Source organism: Camelus bactrianus, chromosome 16, assembly GCF_048773025.1.
Source record: "Camelus bactrianus isolate YW-2024 breed Bactrian camel chromosome 16, ASM4877302v1, whole genome shotgun sequence".
Lineage (NCBI taxonomy): Eukaryota > Metazoa > Chordata > Mammalia > Artiodactyla > Camelidae > Camelus > Camelus bactrianus.
In genome coordinates, this window is record NC_133554.1 from 52,525,545 (window position 1) to 52,551,431 (window position 25,887).

The 25,887-nt window shown below is 43.8% G+C and overlaps 1 long non-coding RNA gene across 6 annotated transcripts; it reads right to left on the reverse strand.

The window, feature by feature from the left end:
• Nucleotides 1-1,770: 1,770 nt before the first annotated feature.
• Nucleotides 1,771-25,687, reverse strand: LOC105063912 (uncharacterized). Of its 6 annotated transcripts, XR_012499629.1 has the most exons (8): nucleotides 25,422-25,687; nucleotides 11,954-12,152; nucleotides 11,181-11,285; nucleotides 10,163-10,270; nucleotides 6,920-7,615; nucleotides 4,001-6,585; nucleotides 3,651-3,706; nucleotides 1,771-3,432 (listed from the first exon to the last, which is right to left on the reverse strand). It is a non-coding gene; the product is annotated as an uncharacterized LOC105063912 (long non-coding RNA). The 6 variants fall into 6 exon arrangements; XR_012499628.1 differs by having other exon boundaries at nucleotides 3,651-6,585; XR_006722497.2 differs by lacking the exons at nucleotides 1,771-3,432; nucleotides 3,651-3,706 and adding an exon at nucleotides 11,795-11,890 and having other exon boundaries at nucleotides 4,179-6,585; nucleotides 12,041-12,152.
• Between the last annotated feature and the right edge of the window lie 200 nt (nucleotides 25,688-25,887).

The window sequence follows — 25,887 nt, forward strand, 5'->3', positions numbered from 1 at the left end:
GCTGACCCTAAATGCTGTTGTTTTTTTTTTTTTTAAGATGAAGGAAACTAAATAAACAATCACCAAAGATCATAAATCACTGACAAAGATATTTAGATTTGAAACTGGCCTCCAAAACAGAATGTGCCATGATTTGTCCCTCAAAGATTAACTCTGTTCTGGGTCCTATAATTGTGGAGCCCATGACTTCTGATGATAAATGAATGGCACAAGGGTCAAAACTTGAGAACCAGTATAGTTTTGGTGGGTTTTTGTTTGTTTGGGTTTAATACTTATGGTGGGTCCAAGAAAATACCCATGGAAACACAACCAACCCAAAATCCTGAAAACCCAGACTTGATCTCTAAAATCATCACTCTTCCCATTTTTTTTTTTTTTTAGTTTTCCGTTTCTTTTGCTTTTATTCTGTGAGTGGATGACCACACTAGGTGAGCAGCTGACTCGGAAGGCTGAGCCAGGTAAATAAGATTTCACTGCCGTCCTTCTGCGATCTGCTCATCTGGGGATGCGTGTCATAGATATTAGAACTGGGAGCGGTTGCTAACTTTCTGTGTGTCCAGCAGACCACAAACACAGTTGTGCTGCCAAGGAAGCAGGAGGCCTGCCTTAGGCATCTTTATCCCCAGCACTAACCTCAGGGGCCAACAGGGAGGGATCATGGCTTTGAGCTCACGCCTGACAGATCCTCAAGCTAATACTCCTTTGGCTAAAGCATGGGAAAGCTTTCTTGTGAACCACGATGAGCTATCTCCACATAAGCTGTTTCTACTGTTATTTTCAAAATTCACACCCTCCAACTCCATCAGATTATGTAATCCCCAGGATTCTCGAGGAGGCCTGTGATAATCTCTAGCTCAGGAAGCCTGGAGATGCAGGGGAGAGTTTTCTTAGGACAGATCAGTGTCTTGCTCTTCCTTTCTCAAAGAAGCACGCTCTCAAAAGCCCCAAGGGCCTTGAGGGAAGGGGAGGTGATCTTAAGAGAAATACAGCTTTTAAAGACAATGTTTAGCCCTATTCCACCATAAGCATGTGCTGCACCCATGTTTGTTGAATGAGTAAGTGAGTGACTGAGTGCAGATCATAGCCCTTTCACAGGAACGTTGCAAGGATGATGACAAGTTAAAAGATGGTCAGAGACAAGCATAACACAGATTCCCTCCACCTCAAATAGCCGTCCCCTCACCACAAACCCCTCCTCCACACAAGAGATGATTACTGGGTTTCGTTACAGCTAAGAGAAAACGCTATCACCATCAAAGCCCATTAACAACAGAACCTGGGTAATAAAACAGAAGTCTAACCTTTTAGCACTTCCGACCTGAGTTTCTAGAGGAAAACTGTTGGGCAACACCTCAATTCAAGATGGCAGGGGGTGGGGAGTGTGCAGAGAGGCTGCGCAGGGAGACTCGAGCAGAGCAGCTACGCCTACCCCGCGAGACGTCGAGCCCTTCCAAGAGAACTCCTGCCTTTCCCGCGAGAACTCTGCCCCTTCCCGCGAGAACTCTGCCCCTTCCCGCGAGAACTCTGCCCCTTCCCGCGAGAACCCTGCCCCTTCCCGCAAGAACCCTGCCTCTTCCCTCGAGAATTGCATCCCCTCTCTAGGATCAGGAACCCTATAAAGCAGCCCTACCCCTCTGAGCCTGTCCAGGGACCCTGAGCATAAAAGCGTGAGCTTCCGTCTCTCCATCCTTCCATCAAAGAATAAAGCTTTCCTTTGCTTCTGGCTCCAAGGACACCGGGCAGGAGGACGCCTGTTGAGGGCCTGACTCAGAAGGGTAGGTAACAAGGCTGTCTAGCGTTGAATCACCCCCAAAAAGAGCAAACTAAAGATTCCTTTGTTTTTTTCTGTACACCTTTCTGGGGGCACCAGCTCTTAAAAGCTCCTAACCCTTATTGCAGGAAATATAAGAAAGAGGGAAAGCAACAGTAGTAACAGCTTTATGGGAACCGGCCGACAGGAAAAACCCGGGAAAATACGGAGGTGCTAGGACAACAGATAAAATGCTTTGTTTCCTCTCAGTGCGATCTGGGGGCTGGGGAAATATGATCATTAAGGAATAGGACAGATATCAGAAATGAGTAATTCCAACACATTCTGTCACCCTCCTTTCCCAGGCAAACCTCAAGAATGTGCAGATATGGGTAGGAGTTCCTACCACAAAGGGATCTCTTTCCATCCTGAGGAACTGAGAGCAAATAATGTCCCGCCTGGCAGAGTTTCTCTCGTTCCACCAGAAAATTCAGGATGAAGATGCTTGTCTGTCTTACAAGGTTGGCTCTGGTAAACGAAGGGGCTAGAAACAAAAAGCACGCAGTCTCTGGTGTTACCAACCGTCCCTTGATGACGTGCAAATTTGGAGGCTTCTCCTTTATCCAGAGAAAAGCTTTAATGCTGACTCCTGGAATTTTCTCCCAAGCCTTTACCTTCTGTGTTCAGGGAGTGAAACTCATGTTAATGCTGGTTAAGACCCACCTCTCCCCTACGGCAAGTCTATGCAGGTGGAAAGCTAACCGAATAAAACAAAAGTTACGTTTCAAGACCTAGAAGATAACCCTGCTGGATACCGCCAGCCCCTCCCAGTCGTTCAGCCCTCCCCTGTACCAACTGTAGCAGACGGAGCCGGATTGTATTTTGATTTGCATGTTTGCTTGGAGGAAGAGCCACAGAAATGAGCTCTAGAAACTCAGCTCGTGTTGGAAATCTTTGGGGCTTGGACTGCCCCCTTCCCGCCGCCACCTCCTCCATCCCTCCCAGTCCAGGTCCTGAGGTGAGGTTGCACAGACTTGATCCTTCTCACTTTGATATGGAACCTGTGCCTACGCCGGGCTCTCGGTGTTAAAGAAAACAGGCAGCCCTTTCGCATCGGATTTGCCTCCTGCTCTGGTTGCTGTTATTCTGTAACAGCCGCTGTCGCAATATTGCTGCCTTCAGAGTCGATGTCACCGGGGGCGAATGGCAGGGGTCCTTTCTTCTTTGGGTTTGATACATCCTTCCTTCCGCTGCTCCTTGCAGTCAACCGCTAGGAGAAGGAGGGAAGCAGGCAGGAGGGAGAGCGGGAGACTTCCGGAAATCTCATTCCCCCTGGCCTGCACAGTTTGCCCGATAATGACCCCGGAGGCTTCCACCTGCCCCCGCGAAGGGATTGGTTACTCTCCCGCAGCCCTCCCAGGCATCGCCCCCTTGCTCACTTCCTCCTCTTCCTGCCCCCAACCTCTACCCCTCCAGCCTCCTGTGGCTTCACAGCCGAGTGCCCCATCTCAGGAAGCCCGAGATGGAGCTCTGTTAACAGTGAGCCTTCCATGCTTCACTCTACCTTACCCTCATCTCCAAACGCACAGACTTGAGCAACTGCTTTCCTGGAATCATTTGTGATTCTCGAAGTATGAGGGGTCAGGGTGGTTTTAAAGAGAGCAGGTAGCTTATTCTTCTTTCTGTTTATAAATAATATCCAGGTGTGCTGGGAGAAGGGGCTTCTTGATGTGCATTTTAAAACTAATTTAGAATTTGTTTTTTAATATACAGTCTCTCTATCTTGCCTTGGAGTCAAACAATCTAAACTTCAAACTTGGGGTTTCTGCAGTTTTTGAATACAGTGCTGGGGGACCCTCCCCCCCGGGGACTCACCCACTCTCTGACTCCCCCCACTCACCAGTTTTGCCAGCACTGGGTAATATGGCTTGTTTCCTCTTTGCCAATCCCTGCAGACTGAAAGCAAAGGCTGGTGATCATTCTCGCTTCTCAGCTGACGTGCACACCTCTACCTGCAGCCTGTGGCTGGTGAGAGACACGCCCCAAGCAAAAGCACTGGTATGTAGAAAAAAAATTGTTTCTTCCCTTCTGCTGCTTTTATTGGAAGAATTATTATGGCTGGGAGGCAGGTACACACCTGTGGCAGTTGGGGTCTTTCATTAAGAATACATGCTTCCGATGCTTATTTTTGTGGAATCAACCCCCTTGTGGCCAATTAATTTCAGTCTGTTTCAGGGTCACAGATCATACCTCTAATCCTGGCCAGTTGTCTCGCGAGTATGTGTCGTAACGGGCCTGGGGCAAAAACATAGATGGCCCAGCATAACCACTACTTCTGTTGGAGAAAAACAACTCAAAGGGCATGTCCCACATAGGGAGACCACAGTTAGAGGCAGGCATAATTGAAGTCACTAAATTAGCATGCGTCTCTCAGCCGGGGCCTAATATAAGCCAGACCTCATTGAATGCCAGGCCACGAGTAAATCACAACTGCAATTAAAAAGAGAAGAGAAAAATCACCCTTGCGTCCCAAACGTTTATTTTTAACGTGGCAGGTAGTTAGTAATAATACAAGATCCTAAGGCATCTGTAATAAGCAAGAAAGGTAATTTGGGTTAATCATCGTTGAAAGACCAAGGGATTTTAAGTATGTCTCCAGGGCCAAGCTCTTTGCAATGCTCCCATTTCTCTCCTCACGTCAGCCACATCCATCGCACCTCTATTACTACATCTTCTTGCTACCTGAGATCTCCAGTCATGCAGGGTCCCACTGTATCTACTGCTTCACCTGGAGCCTCCTGCTGACATCCTCAACGTGGTTTACCTAAGCTGTCCAGTTCCCCCCGACAGGCCACAGTCCTTGGACCTTCTGCGTTTGGTCTCTTTTCCTTTCAGGTTCTGTTAATGCTCGTAAGGCCCTGCGATTCTAGACTATACACTAACCCTTAGTCCTTAAAGCTCACTTCTACCTGAAGGCAGAAACCAAGTCTAGAAATCCATAACAGATGTGCTTTCTCAGTAGTAGGGTTCTGAGTGATTTTTTTTTACCCCCTACAATGAATGTGTATTAATTTTGCATTCAAAAATCTTTTTCTTTTTTTGGTCCACTTTCAAAACCCAGTATACAAACACACCAAACTTTGCATCTCTTGACTTTTGAAACTCAATTTCTCATCCCACAACCCTGGAATTCACTAGTGCAATTTGTCTTTGAGTTTGCCACTTGGGTTTTTTAAATTAAAGCGGGTATCAGAGACTCATTGTGTCTCTGTGGATCAAATCATGGTAGTGTTGCCAAGAATTTATCTGTATGGGTGAATGGGAGGTCTATTTTTCACAGTTTTTTTGTTGTTGTTGTCGGGAGCTACTGCCTTGATAAAACTTAGGCCTTTTCCTGGTTAGGACCTGGTGACCCCTCCAGCCATATTACAGTTAAGTTTGAAAAACTTGGCCAAACAATGGGCTCTCCTGGAATTTTATGTTCTTTAAATTTTGGAATAAATAGGCTGTTAGCAGGACTGTGGATAACTTTTGATCACACATAGAAACACATGGTAATAGGATTTTTTCTTTCTGTGTTAATACAATGATTTAATAAAGACATTTGGCACATAAGTAAGAGTCTCGTAGACCAAGCATTTTGAACAACGAGAGGATTAAGATCAGCCTATAGGGGATATTAGTAAAAGTGTCTTTTTCCTAGCTTTGGTAAAACATCTATCTGTTTGGAGATAAATTCATTATTCTTAACTAAAAACCCTCCTGAAATAGATGTGGTGAGAAATGTTCTGCCCCTGTTATGAGACTCTCCAAACAAGCTTAAAATTGCTTAGAAACAAAAGGCAGGAGGAAAAAGAAAGGACTGTGTCTCCAGATAATGAGGTTCTGCCTTTGTGTTTTATCTGCAAAACAGCGTGGTTTGAAAAGTCTGGATCCCATTTCATTGGAACTGAACCTAAATGTAGTGCCTGGAATTCTCCCAAATGAATAAATTCTTTGCCGATAATTTTTAAGTGAAGAAAGATCAACAGGATAGGGGCATGAGGGAGGATTATAAACTGCAGGGTGTATGTGTGCGTTTCTGTATGTGTGTATGTATGGACATGCGTGTGCGCACACAGGCGGTTGAAGTTGTGGGTAATAGAATATAAATGAAAGAGCACAAACCCTCAGCAAATGTGCCCATCGATGTGGGAATCGAAAAAAACAAGACGGGCACACGTGTCTTTGCATTTAGCGGGACAACTGGGGGAGTTGTAGACACGGTTCTTTCTTTTTCTTTTCGATGTGCCATGCTGAATTCCATCTCTCTTTCTTGGAAAACTCTAGTGGATTTATTTCCTTTAAAAGAGTTCCTGCTGACTCTTTGCTCTTATTAATTCCTGCTCAGTTTTCCTATCCCCGTCCTAAGGACAGCAACATGACAAACCTCCCTTCCTTCCATCACCGTCTGATCTTCTTTCTCTGTTTCCATAGGCTGGCTTTTCTCTGCTGGATAGTGGCCAAAATGATGCCAGTTTATGGCAGTAAGAGAATACACAGCAGACCATTTCTCTCTTTAACTTTCCTCCATTTTGTGAGGTCTTGCTGAGCAGTCTGCAACTTCTATAAGGAAGGAGAGGACAAGAAAGCTGTAGGATCATCACTGTCACTCTCAGGATCAAGGTTACCAAGGAGGCACTGAGTAATTTGTTTATATAAATCTCTCCACCAAGTCTTGAAAAGGCCTGCAATGAACACAATTCTTTTGGGGGACTTAAGGTTCTCATTTAGCTCCTTTGTTTGAAAAATGAAGGAAAAAGAAAAGATAATTGAGTCTCCTTCTTCTTTGACCACTGGAAGAAAGGTAGAGAAAAAAGAAAAAAGAAGAAGTTAAAGAGAGGACATACGTCTCTCCTCTTTCCTTCCCCTCTCCCCATCCATAGGTAAAATCTAATAAAGATGATTAAATTACATGTCTTTTCCTCCCATTGAAATCCACTGCATACTAGTCAAATATTAGAACTCAGGAAATAAGGCAGGACAAGGTCCCCCATGAAACCTTAGAAGGCAGCACAGGGGTCTGAGCGGGAGGTCTGCCTGGCTGGGCGGCTCTAATTAAGAAATCACCCTGCTGAGCAGAACTTAATCTAAATAAAATATAAAAAGGAATTTAGTGAAAACCATTACCTCCTCCCTACACACCTCAGGTCCAGAGCCTTCATCCATCCCCCTCGGCCCTAGAAACTCTCCCTCCCAGTCCTGGGGAGTTCTGTGTGCCCACGGTACCACCAAGTATAAAGACTCAGCTCTTGAAGAGGAAGCTGGGTCTTGTGCTGGCCTCTTGCTGTTTGGCCAGGCATTCTCAGGGCCAGAGGCAGATTTCGTCAATGTTGTTCTGGTTTGGAGGGGGATAGAGGATGAGATTTGATCAAGCATTGGTTAAAGGTTTAGGTATCTAGCCGACTCTTCCCACTTTAACACAGTGAGCTGGGAACTCACAGCCTCTCTGTAGGGTGGCTGGGGTTTTCTTGCCTACCCATCGGCTGCTTTTGATGGAGTGGTCCCTTGAGAGCCAAGACCAAGTCTGTTTCACTGAGTTGTGTTCAACGTCCTTGTCCTAGTTAGTCCTTTAAAACTGTACTGAGTCAGTCTCAGACCTCTTTTCCATCCAGGTCCTGGGGGATCCCTCTGACATTGGGTGACGTTCATTTAGCCTCATTTCCATCCACACTCCGTAGAAACGTAGGTTATATTCTTGCTGTTGACTCCTGTAAGTGTATTATTCTCCTTTACACATCTGTGGCTTTGCACAGGCTGCCATGTCTGCCCACAATAGTGATTCTTAAACTGTTAAGAACCCATTGGAAGACATAGACCCTCTCCCTAGGAGGGAAAAAAAAATGCACATATGCATATAAACACAGGTTTTGGCAAACAATTTCAGGGAGCACCTGAGCCCTCTAAGGAGTCCATGGTCACCAATTTAAGGACCCTTGAAAGGTTGTCCTTTCTCTCTTTTCTCCTCTGACAAGGATGCAAAGACTCTCTTCTTTGACCGTGCTTAAGTCCTAAGCCCTCTTTCTGACTAGGCCCTGTCCCTGGATTATTTAGTCTAGTTTTAGCAAGAATATTGCTGAATCTGTTTTGCAGAAATCCCCCACCCTTCATATCTGATCAAATTTCTCCTCTTGCACCCTGGATATCTTACCACCCTGACCAGCCTTCAGCAAAAATCCTGTCAAGTTGGTTTAGCCCAAATCCTGCTATTCTTGCTGTTTCATCTTAGTAATTTTCCACCAACCGACCCCACCTTGCTGCTGGGCTATAAATCTCCATTAATCCTTATTGTGTTTGGAGTTGAGCCCAATCTCTCGCCCCTACTACGAAACCTCATCGTAGTAGTAGTCTCTCTTGAGTAAAGTCTTCCTTACCATCTTTAACAAGTGCCATGAATAACTTTTCTTTAACACCTCCCATTTCAGGGAAACCCCTACTTATCCTCAAGGGGACCTCCACAAAGCCTTCGCTGACCAACCCAGAAATAGTAATGAACAGAAGTCCCACCCCTGTGCTCCCTGTGGCCCTTGTCTGCGAGTCTAGTAGGTCACATATCACAATGCGGTGATTACTTGTTTGCATGTCACTCTTCCACTAGACCAGGAGTGGGCAAATTTTCTCTGAGAGGTCCAGATAGTAAATATTTTAGGCTCTGTGGGCTGTATGTTCTCTGTAGCATCTACTCAACATTGCAGTTGCAGTAGAAGCAGCCATAGACAAATGTAAATCAATGGCCATGGCTGTGTTCCAATAAAACTTTATAAAGCACTGCAATTTGTATTCTGTATCATTTTTGTGCGTCACAAAATAGTCTCCTCCTTTGCTTTTTCAAACATTAAGAAATGTAAAAAAGACCATCCTTATCTCATGAGCTAAACAGAGGAGGGAAAGGACAGACTTAACACCCAGGACATAGTTTGCTGACCCCTAGTCTAGACCAAGGAGAGACCCTCAAAGGTAAATCTCGTTCATTTTTGAGTTTCATTATCTAGTTCCTCAGAAGTAATTTATCTTTGAGTTTCACTAGCTAGTATTATCTGATGCATAAAATGAGTGAATAAGCAGCTAAATGACCAGTGCTCTGCAAAAAATTTCCTTGAGACAGATACTGAATAGAACAAGTAAATGTGACTTGTGGGACACTGTTGAGGGCCTATGTTTCTTCATGTTTGGGGACATACTGTCTCAGCTGTTAGCTACCAAAGCTGTAGTCGCTGTTCTGTAAGCTTAGGATTATCCCACAAATCACTAGGTAGATGCCAGAAACTTTCTAGAGCAGTCCAGTATCAGACTGGCCAGAAAATACCTCTTTTTAAAGATAAGATTTCTTATACCACTCCCTGTTTTGACAGAATCACGGCTTCTTTGAGCCTCTCTTTTTAACAATCCCTTAGCCTTTACGAGGTTGGCAGCTTCTGACTTGGCTCCCAGTGATCCCCCTTCCTGGTAGTCAAGCCCATGTGTCATCCTCTCTTCTTGAGAGCGGCCTGGACCTAATGACTCATTTTTAATCAATTGAATGCACAAAAGTGATGAGGTGTCACTTCCAAAAGTGGTTTATACAAGATGGTATAAACCATCTGCTTTTGTCAGCAGACTCCCTATTGCCTTCTCAGCTTGCACACTTCGATGGCAAGCTGCCATGTTGGAAAGGCTCATATGGCAAGGAACTGAGGCTAGCCTTCAGCCAACAGCTGGTAAGAAACTGAGAGCCTCAGTCCAACAACCATCAAGGAACTGAGTCCTTCCAATGACCACGTGGATGAGCTAAGAAGAGAATCTTTCTCTAGTTGAGGTTTCAGATAAGACCACAGACCCTAGACCAACACTTCGATTGCAGTTGTGCCAGAAAACTTAAAGCAGAGGACCCAGAGAAGTCATGCCCATGTTCCTGACTTACAGAAACTCTGCAGTGATAGACGTGGTATTAGCTTAAGCCACTAAATTTGGGGGTAATTTGTTATGCAGCGATGGATAAATAATACATATAATTACGATTGGATATATATTAACTTATCTTCCCCAACAAAATGTTGAATTCCTCCAGGGCAGGAGTTGGTTACATCATACTCATCTTGCCCCATAATACATGTTTAACAAATGTTTGTTAAATTGACTTGTATTTTGAGCTTCACTGAGTTCAGTTAATTTAAATAACAATAATAATAATATTTAAATAAGCACCAGTGGTAGGAAGCTGACAGCTGGTTAGGGCTGAAAGTTTTTGAAAATTGTGAGAGGGAAAAATATTATTCAGATTTATAACCTACTGTGCCCAGCTTATGTTTCATGGACTTTGGGGGCAGGGGGCATCATTCATTTTCAAAAGACTTCAAAGTTGGTGCCTTTTAACCACAGTAAAGAGATACTTGCCTTTCTTGACCCGGACACACCAACCTTCCCATTGGATAGTCAGTCTAATCATTTAGGCAATTCTCCTCCCTTCTCTTGCTTCACATTTCACATGGTCAATGAGAAATACTACAAGGAGAGAGAAAAAATTGGAAAGAGAACTTTGAAAAAGTTGAAAAATAATGGAGAAGAGGAAAGAAAAAAGAGCAGAGGAAAGAGAAGTGGTCAGAACCCTCAAGCCAGATGCAGAGAAATGATTCGAAAGAAAATGTCTGATTTTCCCAACTTTAGTCATAAATATTTTGACAAGGAGTTTGGCATTTATCAAGAAGGAAAACAAGAAAAAACAAAGTTGTCTTCCAGAGGGCCCAACAATGTTGGAATTCAGTGATCTAATTCTGTATAAGGTTGTGGTGAGAGATTGCCTCTCTTGTGTGAGTCTCCTGGCATTGGGACCTCTATTTCCTCAACAGCACATGCCACGCCACTGTCAGAGATCAGGACTAAAAACAGAGGATGCGAGGGAAAGTCTGGATACTATGCTTAGGAAACAAAATTTTAAATCACAGTAGATTCTCATTCTTTATCTTACTGGTTGCTTATCTTAGCAGTTAAGGCAACTTTTCATTGCTTTTGTAGACATTATATAATATCTTCTTCCCCTGCCCCAGCCACCAGCTGTTAGCCAGTCTCATCTCAGAATGGGATGGGGGTTGGATCAGCCTCAGCTGACATTTGAGAGAGCCAATTCCCAGCGACTGAAGAAATCTAAATTTTCTGCAATTACTATAGAGGCAAATCGACCTCAAGAAAAATCTATTTCTCATTCTCTATGAGACATAAGCATGATTCATGGGAAGGTAAGCTGGTACAAACTTTCTGTAGGATAACATGTCTCTAATTTTTAGCCTTTTTGGTAATAAATAAGACAGAGATTACAAAAAAAAGCAGTGACTATTAACCATCAAAATGATCTCATCCACTTTTGCTCTAGAAATATCTTAACACTTATTAAAACTTAATAATATTTAATACTTACCTGTGCCTCCCATGGCATCAGAACTCAGTAAGTGGTGTTTAAATCTTAATATAGGCAATGTGATTGGTTGAAAAAAAAACAGATGAATAAAACTCTGGGTTTGCCCTAAAAAAAAAAAAAGAGAGAGAAGGAAATCTTAAAGAGTTAAAGGTCAAAACAATTTGTTAGAATTTTTTGGTTACATTAAGCGTAAATGTTCTCATTTAAGAAAGTGAGGACAATAATTTTATGTATCTCATAGGGTTATCTTGAAGGTTAAATATGCGTGTTAAAGCCTCATTCTGCAGCAAGGCTGATCAGCTTTAATACTATTGACATTTCAGGTGGGATAAATTTTTATTGTGAAGCCTATCCTACGCACTGTAGGATGTTTACCAGTATCCTAGCTTCTACCTACTAAATCCCAGTAGCCCCCCCCCATCAGCCACATGTCAACCCCCCCCCCCCCCCGCCCCAACCACTATCACAATCACAAATATCTCCAAATATTTACAAATGTCCCCAGGGGAGCAAAATCACCCCTGGTTGAGAACCACTATCCTAGGGCTTAGCAGATAGTCATTGTTCTATAAATATTAGGTGTTATTTTTATTATCATTAAAGTTATTACTCACAGCAACATCACCCTGCTATGATGAAAGTTTCTTTCTCTCAGAAACTTTTTCTTTTTTAAATAGTACTGCATTTCTGCATCCTTTCAATAGAAAGAGCTAAAAAGGAAAAAAAAAAAAGGCAAGGTCATTCATTTGAAAGCAATCCAATAGGAAACCTACTATCTCCTATGATGTCTCCTTTCATGGAAGGACAAAGGGCTGCCATTCGGTTCAGCTCTAGGAATTGGGTACATTTCACAGGCTCACAGTTCGTGAGATGCTACAAATTCCTCCACTGGCATAAATTTTCAAGCTGTAGGCACTCCTGGTTTGGTTGACTCTTGAATCCGCTTGTGGAGATTTCCAAGAGTACTGCTACCTGAGAAAGAAAGGAAAGAGATGTTCAGAAGGACTCTTCCACAAGACTTAGTCCCTCTGCTATTTTTAGTGGTTTTGTGCTTATTTGGGTTTACAAGTATGGGTTTTTGTTTTTTGGATTCTTTTTGCCCAAATTGTTCATGCATATTCTAACAGTGTTTGCTTTAGCTGTTTTGATACCAGGCTGTTTTGAAGGTACTAATGTTTTTCATGGCATGTCTTGTGTTCGGTGTGCAGATGGAGTTGGTGACTGAATACAGTGCCGTATTCCTCAAAGTCTTTAACCAAATAATTGCTACTAGCAGAGAAAACTGAAAAGAGTTCTGGGGATCTGGGAGTGGCCAGCTGAAAATACGAAATTCCTCCCCACCTCTCGGTTTTATTTTTGAATGCATGCACATTTTACTTTCTGAGCTAAAATATTTTTTTTTTGTTTCAAAATGTGGAAATGAGCTCTGCATATTGGGCCCTGTGCATCTGGTGGCTTTTCCTGCTTGCCTTTTGAAAGCTTGCACCATGCACTTGCAAAGGAAAGATCGCAGCCTTGAAACCTGATAGACCGAAACAAAATTTTGTTTTAACAATAAAAAAAAAAAAAATCAGTGTCAGCCTAGCAAGCACTTAGAGCCCACATTTATCCTTTCTTCTTCTTACTTATTTATTTTACTGGAGGTACTGGGAATTGAACCCAGGACCTTGTGCATGCTAAGCATATGCTCTACCACTATCCCTTCTTTACCACAAAGCCTGACTCTTCCCAGCATGTTGAGTGTTTTTCTGTCCCCACTCCCAGCACCCACCACTATGCCAACTTCCTTACACCCCTTCTATACTCTGCTCAAACCTGGAGGTCCCCCCCTAACCTTCCTAGAGGCCTGTCTCTCTGTGACTCAAGTTCTTCAAAAGCTGTCTTGAATCCAAACTACCTATGAGAGTTTCCCTGATGAATTCTACCCCATGACAGTCACCCTTGCTGCACATTTGACATACCTTGTCAACATAAAGAAATGCTTTAAAAAAAAAATTCACTTTAGAGTCAAACTTTCTTCCCTCTTACTCTAAATTTTTTAATCTAAGGATGGCTAGGAAAAAGTGATGTCTGTCTGAGTTTGCATTTCACAAATCACATATTTCCGAGTAAATAACAGACTCCATATTTACAGTTTGCAATAAAAATACAAGCAGGAGCTACTTCTCATTTCTCCTAATGGCCTAATTACGATTTTCTTGAGGGCAGGAAACCTCTCTGTTTTCCATTCTGTTTTGCTCTTAGTGTTTTAACTCAAAGATACGGACATTTAAGACCTTCAAGAATATATGCTGAATGAACCTAAGAATGAATGAGTGATTGTGTTTTTAAATTAATTTCTTTGAGCTTTAGTTGATCTGCATATTTTGGCAAAAGCACATATTTATGACACCTTGTCAGTATCAGGTTTGTAAAGTCTGCTTGTCGCCTTGTAATTGGTGGCTAGTTCTGGGCATTGTCATTGAGCCTCCCTTGTTGACTTCATCCATGTCCTTCAAAGCCCCAAGCATAGAGATTTGCCTGTAGTAGTTAACGTTAGAAACGTTACGGGATGAATGTCATTTACAGCATAATACAAAGAGCATAGGCAAAATAATTTGGAGAAAAGGTAAGCAGTTAAAGTAAATAACAGCCAACTTGTCCCCAAAGTATGTATGAGGGTAGATTCCATGTTCATAGAGGGAGGGAAAACCATCTGATGAAGAATGATGAGCAAATCTGGGGACTAAGATACCAGGATCGAGACTTTCTCTGCAAATACTGTCATCTCTTCCTACTTTCCACGGGGCTGAATTGATGTCTTCAGGAGCTAGAACTGGAGTATATTTTTTCTAGATATTTGTGCTTCATTAACACCTATCTTCCAGGCAAGGGGAAGATCTGCCTTTTATGAGGAGGTTGTGGTCTTCTGAGTTGTCAAGAGCCTAATTAAAAATCATACCTTGAATTTGATGCAGCCATTATGGAAAACAGTGTGGAGATTCCTCAAAAAACTAAAACAGAGACTTACCCTATGATCTAGCAATCCCACTCCTGGGCATGTATCCAGAGGGAACTCTAATTCAAAGAGATACACGTACCCAAATGTTCATAGCAGCACTATATACAATAGCCAAGACATGGAAGCAACCTAAATGTCCATAGACAGATAGATGACTGGATAAAGAAGTTGTGGTATATTTACACAATGGAATACTACTCAGCGATAAAAAAGAATAAAATAATGCCATTTGCAGCAACATGGATGGACCTGGAGATTGTCAATCTAAGTCAAGTATGCCAGAAAGAGAAATGAAAATACCATATATCATTCATATGTGGAATCTACAAAAAAAAAAAAAGGAATGAAAAAAGAGGACACTAACAAGCTCATTGACAAAACAAAAACAGACTCGTAGACATAGTAAACAATCTTACGGTTACTGGTGGAAAGGGATAAATTTGGGAGTTAGAGATTTGCAAATGTTAATCACTATATAAAAATAGATAGGAAACAAATTTCTTCTGTATAGCACAGGGAACTATATTCAATGTCTTGTAATAACCTTTAATGAAAAAGAATATGGAAATGAATATATGTATATATATGCATGACTGGGACATTATCTTGTGCACCAGAAGTTGACACATTGTGACTGACTACTTCAATTTTAAAAACATCAGACCTTGTATTGATGAATGTAGCCTGTGGATATTTTCACTTAGAGATGCTATTGGGACTTTCGGAATGAAGACAAGCCAGCAGTCCCAATTAGAAGTGACAGCATCAACTGAGGGCAGAGTGTGCTGGCTGACAGAAGAAACAATGGAAACTGGGACCGTGATGGGGACCTAGTCATCAATAGAACCTGGAATTATGGCTTTTTGCTTAGACTTAGTCAAATACCAAGGACTTTGAGCACTTCTGGGCACTCACGTCTAACTGGGAAGTTGGAAAGCAACACGTACATCTTGTATGCTGGACATTACAGGAATAAAAGTTCCTATGAAGCGTTGTTTCATGGATCTCTGGACACACTCTTAACTAGTCTCAAGTGATCTACTTGTGACATCTTAAAGTCCAGTGTGAGTCAAGTGGGGGCCACATTTAACAGTCTGTCTTCTGACCAGTTGAAGACACATGTGGTCCTCCATGTCACCAGAACCCATCCAGCTATGACAGAAAGACCACAGCTGTAGGGTGGGGTGTGCGTTACTCTGAATAAACAGCAGTAAGACTGCATCACCCATATCTCAACAGAACTCAGTTACAAATATGTGATGAATGACTCTGAAAAATATCTTCCAGTGGACCTCTCAATTTCAGGTATGATCAAGTTTTCCAGAAAGACTGAAACAAAGCTGCCGTTAGGTGGACAAGGACTCGAGAGAAAAGTTCTATTAGTGAGATTTAGTGTAAAGAAAGATACAGCACAGGAGGCATTCCAGGCTGACCTCGTCTGGTGGTTGTAGTCAAGCTAGCACATAACCTGGCGACTGTAAAGCAGGTCCAGTGATCCCTAACACACGGTGTTGCTGTAATGGCTGAATGATAAAATGCATGCAGTGTGACCGGTGCAGTCCCTGGTGTGCGGTAAGCATTTACAAATGCTTGACCCCGGAGAAAGACTAACACCAAACCATATACCCAATTCAGACCTACACTCAGTCTCAATTTCCACCGTTGGCTCTGACGAAACAGTGCTAACCAAGAGGGCCACGCCTGCAGAAGGACAATGGGGAACATTCTTGCAAAGCCCATCTACAGCTCATGGAAGGTGATGAACTACAACTTTGCCTTGTGAGTCTGAGTGATGGGGCAGGGCATGCTCCCTGGAGGACTTATTAAATAGCTGTGATTTGCCCACTGCATCATCCCCAGGACTGAAGTTGCTTGCTTCCCTTATAGTAGCCATCCAGTAGGTAGCTTGTGGCCAGTAGGCTAAGAAGCAGAAGGCAGTTGGTGTCAGCCTCCTGAGATGCCAAGTGGAGAAATTTTTCTCAGGTTTCTGGGTGGGTTTTTAAGCCAACACCCTTGAAAGAAAGCGGAGCCTGCATGCCACAGGCATCTGGGGCACAAGGCCTACACAGTATTTTTGAAAAGTCAGTATCGCTCGCTGACGATAAAGGGGCATTCACTGCGGGCAAAGGCACTCCACGGGAGTGGGTGGAGTTGGGGCTGCCAGGCGGTCCTTGGACTGAGTTTGCAGCCAATTTTCTTTTTCCACCATCTCTAGAGTTGAGTGGGTGCCAATACAGCTAAAAGCTTTGGGAGACACCCATAGACACAGATAGTAAGCCCCCCACTCTCCCAACCCCTGTCTTTTCCATGGAACTTAGCAGCCGCGACCAGGGGCGTCATCACACAGCATTAATTTTTTCCCTTGCCTGGTTTCCCACATTCTGTGACCACCTCAGAGTGTGCCAGGGAAAATATTGAGAGCCTAGGTAAACGAAGGGGAACCCAACATTCACCAGTCTGGCCTTAAAATAGCCAGTGGAACGCCCCCATCCCGGAGAGTACACAGGCGGTGACTGTTAGCTAGTGTGCTCAGAGCACCCGCCCACCCCACCCCAGCAGCTCACCCTGATCCCCGTGAAAGCCTATCTCAGACAGAGGACAAAGAACTAGCCTTTGCTGCCTCGGTCCCTTTTGCCCCCACCCCCCACCCCATGACTTCAGTGAGTATTAATGAACACAGAGTAGCCTGATTGATGCAAACCAGTGCACCCCAGTCTGGGTGGGGTGGAGGGTTGGACAGAGCAACCAAGGAGAGTCAAGAGGAAGAGTGTTCCTGGAGGAGAGTGGAGGCTTCGGGAGTTTCAGGACACTCCCCAGAGCTGAGCACCTGGGAAGAAAGAAAAAGGTCTCCATACAGATTGTTGGACACCCTGGGAGGGACATAGCTCTAGAGCTCACTGCTTGTCACAAGACTATGTATTCTGGATGGAATGCACGCAGTGGGGAGGGGGGCTCAATGGGAAGAGATGTCAAGAAAGTAGAAAGAAGGAGGGAAGATAATTGGGGGTGAGGCTAAGGAAGAGTGTATGGTACGTACTGCACCAGCATAATGTTTTCCAAGCGCTCTACATGTGAAGTTGCCAGATTTAGCAAATAAAAATGCAGGATGCCTGGTTAAATTTGAATTTCAGATTGACCGCAAATACATTTTTAGGATAAGTATGTCCCCTGCAAATATTTGGATATACTTATATTTTTGAAAAAATCATTTTTTATTGGAAATTGAACATCCAGTTAAATTTGTTTTAGATAAACAAATGATTTTTAGTATAAACACGTCTCATGCAATGTTTGAGACATAATTTAGATAAAAACAAACAAACGAAACTTAATATTCATGTGGAATTCAAATGTAACTGGGTGTTCTGTGTTTATCAGCAACCCAATTGCCATGTCTTGGCCCTTGACCAGAATGAAGATCCTCAAGGGCAGAGACTGTTTCAGCCAGATCCTCTCTGCAAAACCTAATGTTGCCTATTCCATACGTTACTTTGCCATGAAATGCAGTACGCAAAGGCATAAGAACTATGATAAGTGTGCACGCTCTGCAGTCTGACTGTCCTGCCTTCACCTGAAAGGAGCCATGCGATCTTAGGCAAGTACCTTAACCACTGTTTCCTCGATTTTATCATCTGATAAATGGCAAAAACGATAATTGCCTGCCTTAGAGAGCTGTTGTAAGGAAACAACATAGGGAAAGCATTTAGGCTCATGGAAAGTACTCAGTAAATGTCAGCCATGGTTATCACTATTATGTTATTGTTATGGGACACTTGCTGAATAAGGGGGTGTGAGAGAAAGAAACCAGCTCGAGGCTGTTAGAGACCTGCCTACGCTGACCCCTGAGCTTCTTCCACCAGCTCTGCGACCTTCAGAGAGACTTTGTCTTTCTGAGGGTCTTTTCCTTGGGGTTCCAAGATACCTTCCAATTTGAAAATCTTATAATTTAAGTAGGTTGAATGGATGAGAACCAAATGGAACAGAAACCATGTCAATGGAAATGGGTAAGGGGGTTAAAGAAAAGAAGGGCAGTGGGGGGAGGGGTGTTTCTCTTGTAGACAAATTAAAAGGATTATTCCAAAGTGTAGGACTCCAGCCTTCTCAGTGTTCTGATCTTATGGAGGCTAGGTTTTAGAGACTCAGACAAAAGAAAACCAACACGAGAGCAGAATGTTCTGCTTCAGCTTGGATTGGCACCAAGAGGAGCCTGGTATAAGGCTGAGTGGGGAGCCTTCCCAGTGGGCAGTCAATAAATTCACAGCATCCCAGGGCCAACACATCAGAGAAGCCATGGTCCCCCCAATCCGTGAGGTCTTTTGGAGCCCAGAGTTGGTCTTTGGCGATTTGCAACATTTCCAGATAATTTTAGATCTCACTAGTGACCTTTAGAGCTACTTCTCACCGCCCCCGAGAAATTATCACTTAGCCACAAAGAAAATATTTGTCCCTCTTGTGTTATTCTGAGGGGAGAGTATGGGCACCAGGAATCCAGGGGTAGGCAGATATCCTTCCAGCAATGGTTTCCTCCCACGTCTTTCCTCTACCAGATGATGAAGCAGATGAAGAAGAGGCTCCATCAGTAATTCTACCAACAATATGAACTCACTTCTCATTGGCTTCTGAAGCCTTTGGGGAGTGATGCAATAATGAGGAGGTACAGTCCCCTACCCCAGAGTATTCCCCATACACCTGGAGGGTAAAATCATTCTTCAGCATAGCAGTGACTTGGGAGGCTGAGCATAGCAACACGTGGGTGCAAATAAATATAGGCAAATGGAGTTCATTTGTGCTAAAACGACAGAGAATGAGCCACATGGCCCTAACCAAGATGTGAGCTTTCAATGGGTACATGGAGAGTTGGGGAAGAAGGGGAGAAACTTGAAAGAATAAAGAACATTCTATGCGAAGATAAGAAGGTTTCAAGAGCATGCCAGAAAACTAGCACGAAGCGGAGCCTGGTTAAGGAACCAGGTCAAAGTCTTCGGCAAGTAGATGCCTTAAATTCACTCACAGACCAAGTTGCAACTAAATAATTGGATTCCTTATACTTTTTTATTTCCTGTTGTGCTGTGATTTAAGGAGATTGGCCAAAACATTGAATGGTCCACCAATTTAAAAACATTTCCTCCACCAACTGGAAATTCCATCCACTGAATCACTTTGATTATACGTCACTAGGTGAGTATAAATCAGTTCCCTGTCTCTTGAAGGCAACTAGTCAGTAGCTTGAGAAATTACAAATCATGCTCTTTTTCAGTAGCAATTCGACTGTCAGGTATTTGTCCCACAGGTGTACTTGAACACGAAGCAGGTTATTTATTCCTGCATTGTTTATTAAGCCCCAAATATTGAAGCAACCTAAATACCCATCACAAGGGGACTAGTTAAAATCAGATATACTGTTAATACATTCGTAGGATAAATGCAAGTTAATAATGAATGTGTCAGCTCTTTAAGTACCAATATAGTACAATCTCTGAAATCTGTTGTTTTAAAAAATGGTGAGACACAGGAAAGTCCGGAGAGGATGCTGCCAAATTGTTAGAAATTAAAGGAACTTCAAGGGGGTAAAACATAACTCCCTACCCATTCAGTGTGGGTTGAACTTAGTGCCATTATTGCAAAGGGTTACAGCGTAGAAGGGAGAATGAGTAACTTTACAGTGTGGAGGCCTAGCAGACACCACTTCAGCCAAGTGAGCAGGTTCACATCATCACTGGGAAGTCCGTGGGTACCAGGTACCTTGGATACAGTGATGAGAAGGGCATTTCATCTCTCAGGTCATCCTGCACAAATCCCATAACCCTGGCAAACCATGAGAAAAATAACAGCCAAACTCAAACTGAGGAACATTCTACAAAATATTAGCCAAATGCAAATTGAGGAGCATTCTTCAAAACTGTCAAGGTTATCAAAAGAAGGTATGTCTAGAAACTGCCACAGACCAGAGGAAGCTGAGGAGACATGACAAGGTGGTATCCTGGATGAGATCCTGGACCAGAGATGGGACATTGGGATGAAACTAGTAAAATCTGATAAATTATAGAATTTAGTTATTGATAATATACCAATGTTGGTTCCTTAGCTGTGACAAACATACCAGCTTGTGTAGAAATACAAGATGTTAACGAAAGGGGGAACTGAGTGATGGCATATATAGGAAGTCTGCAACAGCTTTGCAACTTTAAATTTAAAACTTTTCTGAAATAAAACGCATTAAAAATAGAAGGGAGTAGAGATTATATGATGGCTCACATGTTCATAAATCATCTTTGGAAGAATAGACCATAAACTAATAATTTGTGTTGCCTCCAAAGAAAGACCTGAATTATTGGAGGAGAAGCTTCCACTATTATGCATTTTTATATTTTGAATTATGAATCGTGCAAATTTACCACCATTTAAAAAAATAAAATTTAAATTTAAAAAAAAATTTAAATCCAAGTTGTTTCTAAAAGATGTAAGTTTTGAGATTCACTTTTTTGAGTAACCCTTTAAACTAGAAGCCCCCAAAGAATTAATTTGGATTAATTTCTCCTATAAATAAGTTGGATGGCCCGAAAGTACCAGGCTTTGAGGACAGTGGTGTTGGGAATATGGGAATATGGAGGAGAAAGAAAGCATTCAGTAATGGCCTGAAGGTTTGGTATTATTACCAAGAAAATTCTGAGCACCGAAGTGACAAAATAAAGGTATGTGGTACCAAAGAAATGCTGGAAAATGGAGAGAGAAGATTAGCTCTCCATCTGTTTCCCTGTAGATTATCCCAGTTCTTTTTTTTTTTTTTTTTTTTGAATTTTAATTGAAGTACTGTCAGTTACAGTGTGTCTGTCTCCGGTGCACAGCACATCCCAGTCATGCGTATACATACATGTATTCAGCTATCCCAGTTCTGAGATGAGCCTTCCTCCACTTTTGGCCCTTAACCAAGAAAAATGGATTAAACAGTTGGACCTCTGAGGAACAGTCTGGACCATCAGAGAACTGATTCTGGAGACATTTCCTTCCCTCCCTGACCCATCACCCTTCTGTTTCAGCCACTTCTTGGCCAAAACCAACAAGAGTGGTGACAGTGAGGTGACTTCAAACTGGACTCCAGGAAGAGAAACCAGGCCCTTCAGGCAGAGCCACAAGCCTGAGAGAAAGGACACAGGATTAACAGGTCGTTGAGCCAGCCGGGGGCCAGGAGCCAGAAGGACACCCACCAAGAGAGGCAGGGAAACGGTTAACAACTCAAGGTGACAAGTTAAGCCAGCTCCTCCGCGGGGGCTTCAGTTTGGCTGATTGCAAAGTCAAAACAGAACTGTCGGAAACTGGGAAGGCGCTGTCACTTTTACTGTACTTTTCCACACTTTTTTTTTTAATTTGGAAATGTACGCGGGGAGCTGGAAAACGCAGGCTGGGGAACTCCCGGGGTCTGAGCGGGAGAAGCTGTCTCTGCTTGGCTCTCTGTCTGATTCAGATCAGAGCCTCCCAAGGGCATTGGCTGCCACCAGGGGCAGCTAGCTAGGCCAGCCCTGCCACCCGCCCTGTGGAGCACCCTCACCTCCTCTCGTTTTCCCTGCCCTCCGATGCCAGCGTGCAACCCCTGCCAAATTACACTCACGGCACACTCGGTCCATCAGCCATGCCGGCCTTCTTGTTACTAAACCCAGCAGCTGCTTAACAGGGAGCAGATGGAGAGAGAGGAGCCTTAGCCCTGATGTGGGCACTGCGGACTCCCAGGGCAGAGAGGCAGAGGAGAAGTAAAATCCTCAGCGCTTATCCCAGCTGAGCCATCGGCACGGACCCTGCTGTCATGATGCCTGGTGTTTGAACTGCTGGCCCGTGGAAATTCACGAAAAACAAAACGGTGAGCTCAGGATGTTTGACATGATAATTGTGCCCCATTTTGGGGAGAGTATAGGAAATCAGCACACACTGTGATGGACGTCCTGGGGAGGTTACCTGCCCTTTGGATCTCATAAATCTTGGCTTCTGGTTCTGAACTTCTAGGCATAAGTATTTACTAAGCACTTTCCAAATTATAAGGAGCATCCTCGTCACGACTGGACATTTAAATAACACTTTCCACATCAGAGGTCGTGTCCCCATCACAGATAACCTTGTAGATTGTTTTAACTCCTTAGAGCAGACACCTTGACGTTAACATTAAGGATATACACATCCGTCAACTCCCTTACATACATACACACACACCCCTCCTCCCCTCTCTCTCTTCCATCAAACCTTGCACTTGCTTCTACAATCCCCTCAAAGGGCACTGGATCTGCCAACTTTGAAACAGCTGCTGTTCAAATGACTCGGCTGTTGGTATCTCCCTATAATTCGGCCAACGCCGTATCGCCCAGACCTCGGGTTCCTTCACGATGGCTCAGGGCTAATGCCCAGTGGGTCATCCATCGCAGACCTTATCCACCCTGTCCCCTGATCTATCTCATGGAATAGTGCAGAAACACAATTCCTCTGTTGTTCTCTGACTTGGGGGTTGAGGGAGAGGGGAATGTGCATGCACACAAAACTCCCCTCAAAAAGATTAGTGCAGTTATTAGCCAACAGTAACGGCCACAAGCCAATCTGCTCTCAAATCTTCCCAAGCACCAGGTCACCTCAGAGCCTCTCAAAGCCCCAAACACAAGACTATGTGTTTTGTGTTCTGCATTTTGCAATGTTTTTCAGAAGGTAGCTGGGCCAGTGCTTAATGTCACCCTTACCCACAAGTCTAATAAGCAGAGAAAAAAAAATACAGTGAATAATGCATGTGTCTGAGCCCTGGGTCCCCATACCCCCGTAAGTCTGTATGCGGGAGATGTCTGGGGCCAGACACCTTTGGTAAGCGCTTCACCCAGTGTCATTTGGGCAAAGTGCTTATTGGAACACTGCTGCAGATTGTGCTTCATGTTCTCTGTAGAGCTCTCCACAGTGATGTCCTCCCCCCCCCTTTCACCTTATCTGAATCATAATCGTTGACTTCTGTGCCACCACTCTCCTGGCCATTCTAGGCGCCCATTGGAAATTATGGGTACGTATTCGAGAAGCAATTAAATTGTTCCACAGCTTAGTACACACATACTCATACTGCAGGCATATTTCAAATCGTAGTCTCAAAAAAAGTGAGGTCTTAATATTAACCTGCCCAATGTATGTTGATTAAATAGAGATGATGTTGGGCGACGTACAAAGAAGGAAACTTGGAGGATGGAAAGATGGGCGATATATTTACCTAATTCCAAAGCGATCAACCGATGAACTGAATTTAAGTTACTGATGAACTAAATGAGACATTAAAAGAATTTGCCAATTGAGTCCAGACTGCTGGTCCAATAACTCTGTAAATATTCTACTCCAGAGAGTACATGCGTGCATAAATAAATATAGGGGTGGCCATTACCTACAGTTCAGGAACTATTATTCGATCGTTCCTTTATTCTTCAGACAGTTACTGATTCCCTACTATGTCGGTCAGCTTTCTCTTGGAGCAGCCATATGAAACATCCTGGTATTTCCAGAGAAATCAGTGCTGCTTGAAAAACTCAAGCCTGGGAAAGAAAGCCTCAATGCTGAACAAATAAAGAGGACATTTTCTGTGCGATGGCAAATTGGGAAAGCTTTCAAGCATCTGTGGTTCATCGTTGAGAAGACCTAAGGGTGGTAAACTTTGCACATGTCTGTGAAATACATCTACGAAGTATTAGATATAACCCCGTTCGTACGAATTACTACCGTGTCTTTGCAGCGTCCAGCCTCATTTCTCATGCATCAGGCAGTCACAGGCGCCTCTGCTGAAGGATCTAAAGCCTGCATCCGAATTACCGAGGCACAATGACTCTATTCTCCAGCACAGTAATTTTATACTCACATACACACACCTGAACAGAACAAGCAATATAGCACTGTTTGTATATGACGCTCATAGTGTGTGTTCTCTCTCTCTGTCATCTGTCTCTGTCTCTCTCTCTCACACACACACACACACACACACACACACACACACACACACACAGAGTCTTGCCCATCTGTGAAGTCGAAGTTTTAGTTAAACTCCAGAAAGCCTTCTTTTGTAACAACTGGGATACAACTGGAATCCCTGATGAATCCATTTCTCAGTCGACTCGCAAAATGGAAGTTAAAAGTAATTAATAATAAACGGATTATTCGGAAAGCACCTAAAGTCCTGAGGCTAAATGCATAAACAGAAGAGAGACTAATCATACAGAATGTATACACTGAAGCACTATACACTGAAGTATTATCCACTAATGACAAGACAGATGCAAATACACAGCTGCCAGAACAATTTCCTCCTTACGATGCCTGGAACTAGACGCCTGATATTATTACACTGTCTGTAAGCAAGACAGGCGTTTTCGAGGCTTTGTAAAGTGAACCTTTGAAGTGTGCACAGCACGTTCAGTTGTTCCTGTCCACGCACAAGCACAGGCACAAACCCATCCAAGCCTTATACTTCTCTCTGCAAAACTGATATAATTTCATCGTGTTTCATTCCTAGATTATATTCCCAGCAGTGGTGGTTGTGATCCAGGAAAAGGAGAACAAATAGCAAAGAATGGCTAGGCTCTGATGAGGCACAGAGACCCCCCCCAAAACCATGGGGTCCCCTCATTCATCTTTAGTTACTTGTCAACCCAGAAGTCCAGCCTATCGGAGCCCAGCTCACCAGCACCTGCATGTGGATGAACTTTGTACACAAGGGCACACACTGGGTACCAGCTCGTGGGAGGAAACCAGATCCGGAGCTGATGCCTGCTGTTCCCCGATGCCCAAGCTACTTGTCTTTGAAACCAGACAGGGCCAAGAATTCCCTTGTTCACTGATGGTGAATCTTGCAAATTGAAAGCCAAGGAGAATTACAGAGGAGGTGAAGGCAGGCAGAAGAGGCTCAGCCAGACTCAAGGCAAGAAGAAAGCTCGCTTGTCAGGAGAAGAATCATTTCTACCTCTCTCCAAACACTCATGGCTGATTATCCCCCCAGATCCAGCGAGCCCACCCAGCTCATCCGCACACATGAACACAATTCCCTGGCAATCTGGCCTGCTCCTCCTGCGGCAGGCAGCCAGGCAGGCCTCAGCTGGGAGACGGCTGTCGCCGGCAGTGCCTACACCGTGGCAAAGGGAGGAGAAAAAAGAGTCACGACTGGATCATCTGTCAAAGCAGCTGTGGGGGAGGAAAAAGTCAGATTCGACTGACAAACAGCTTTTTTAACTCAGGTAGCTACTCACCTGGATCTGGCCTGAGGATTGACAAAGTCAGGGCAAACTCCAAAATCCAAATGAGCAACATCCAAGGGGAATCTATCCTGCCATGTTCTCGGTGGTCGGGGGCGGGTTAGCTGACCAAGGACACGGCCCCGATCAATTCAGCCGGGGTGGAGAGAGGGTGCAGGGGGTCCCGCCTAATCCCGCCTCGGTCTGGAACCTGTTCCCGAGGCCGAAAGCACCAACGGTGGTGTGTAGATTGAATGAGCCCACAGAATACCTCGATCTGATCTTTTATAGTGCTTTGTTTATTACCCGTGTGCCCTTATTTCATAAGGGAACTGAGAGAGAGAGAGAGAGAGTGTGTGCAGGAATGATGAAGATGACTATTAGCAGCAATCCAAAGACAGCTTTTCTTAAGCTCCATTCATAGCAGCAAACAACCTCACAATTGTTCTCTCAAATGTCACCTTCCCGTACGGGCCATGGT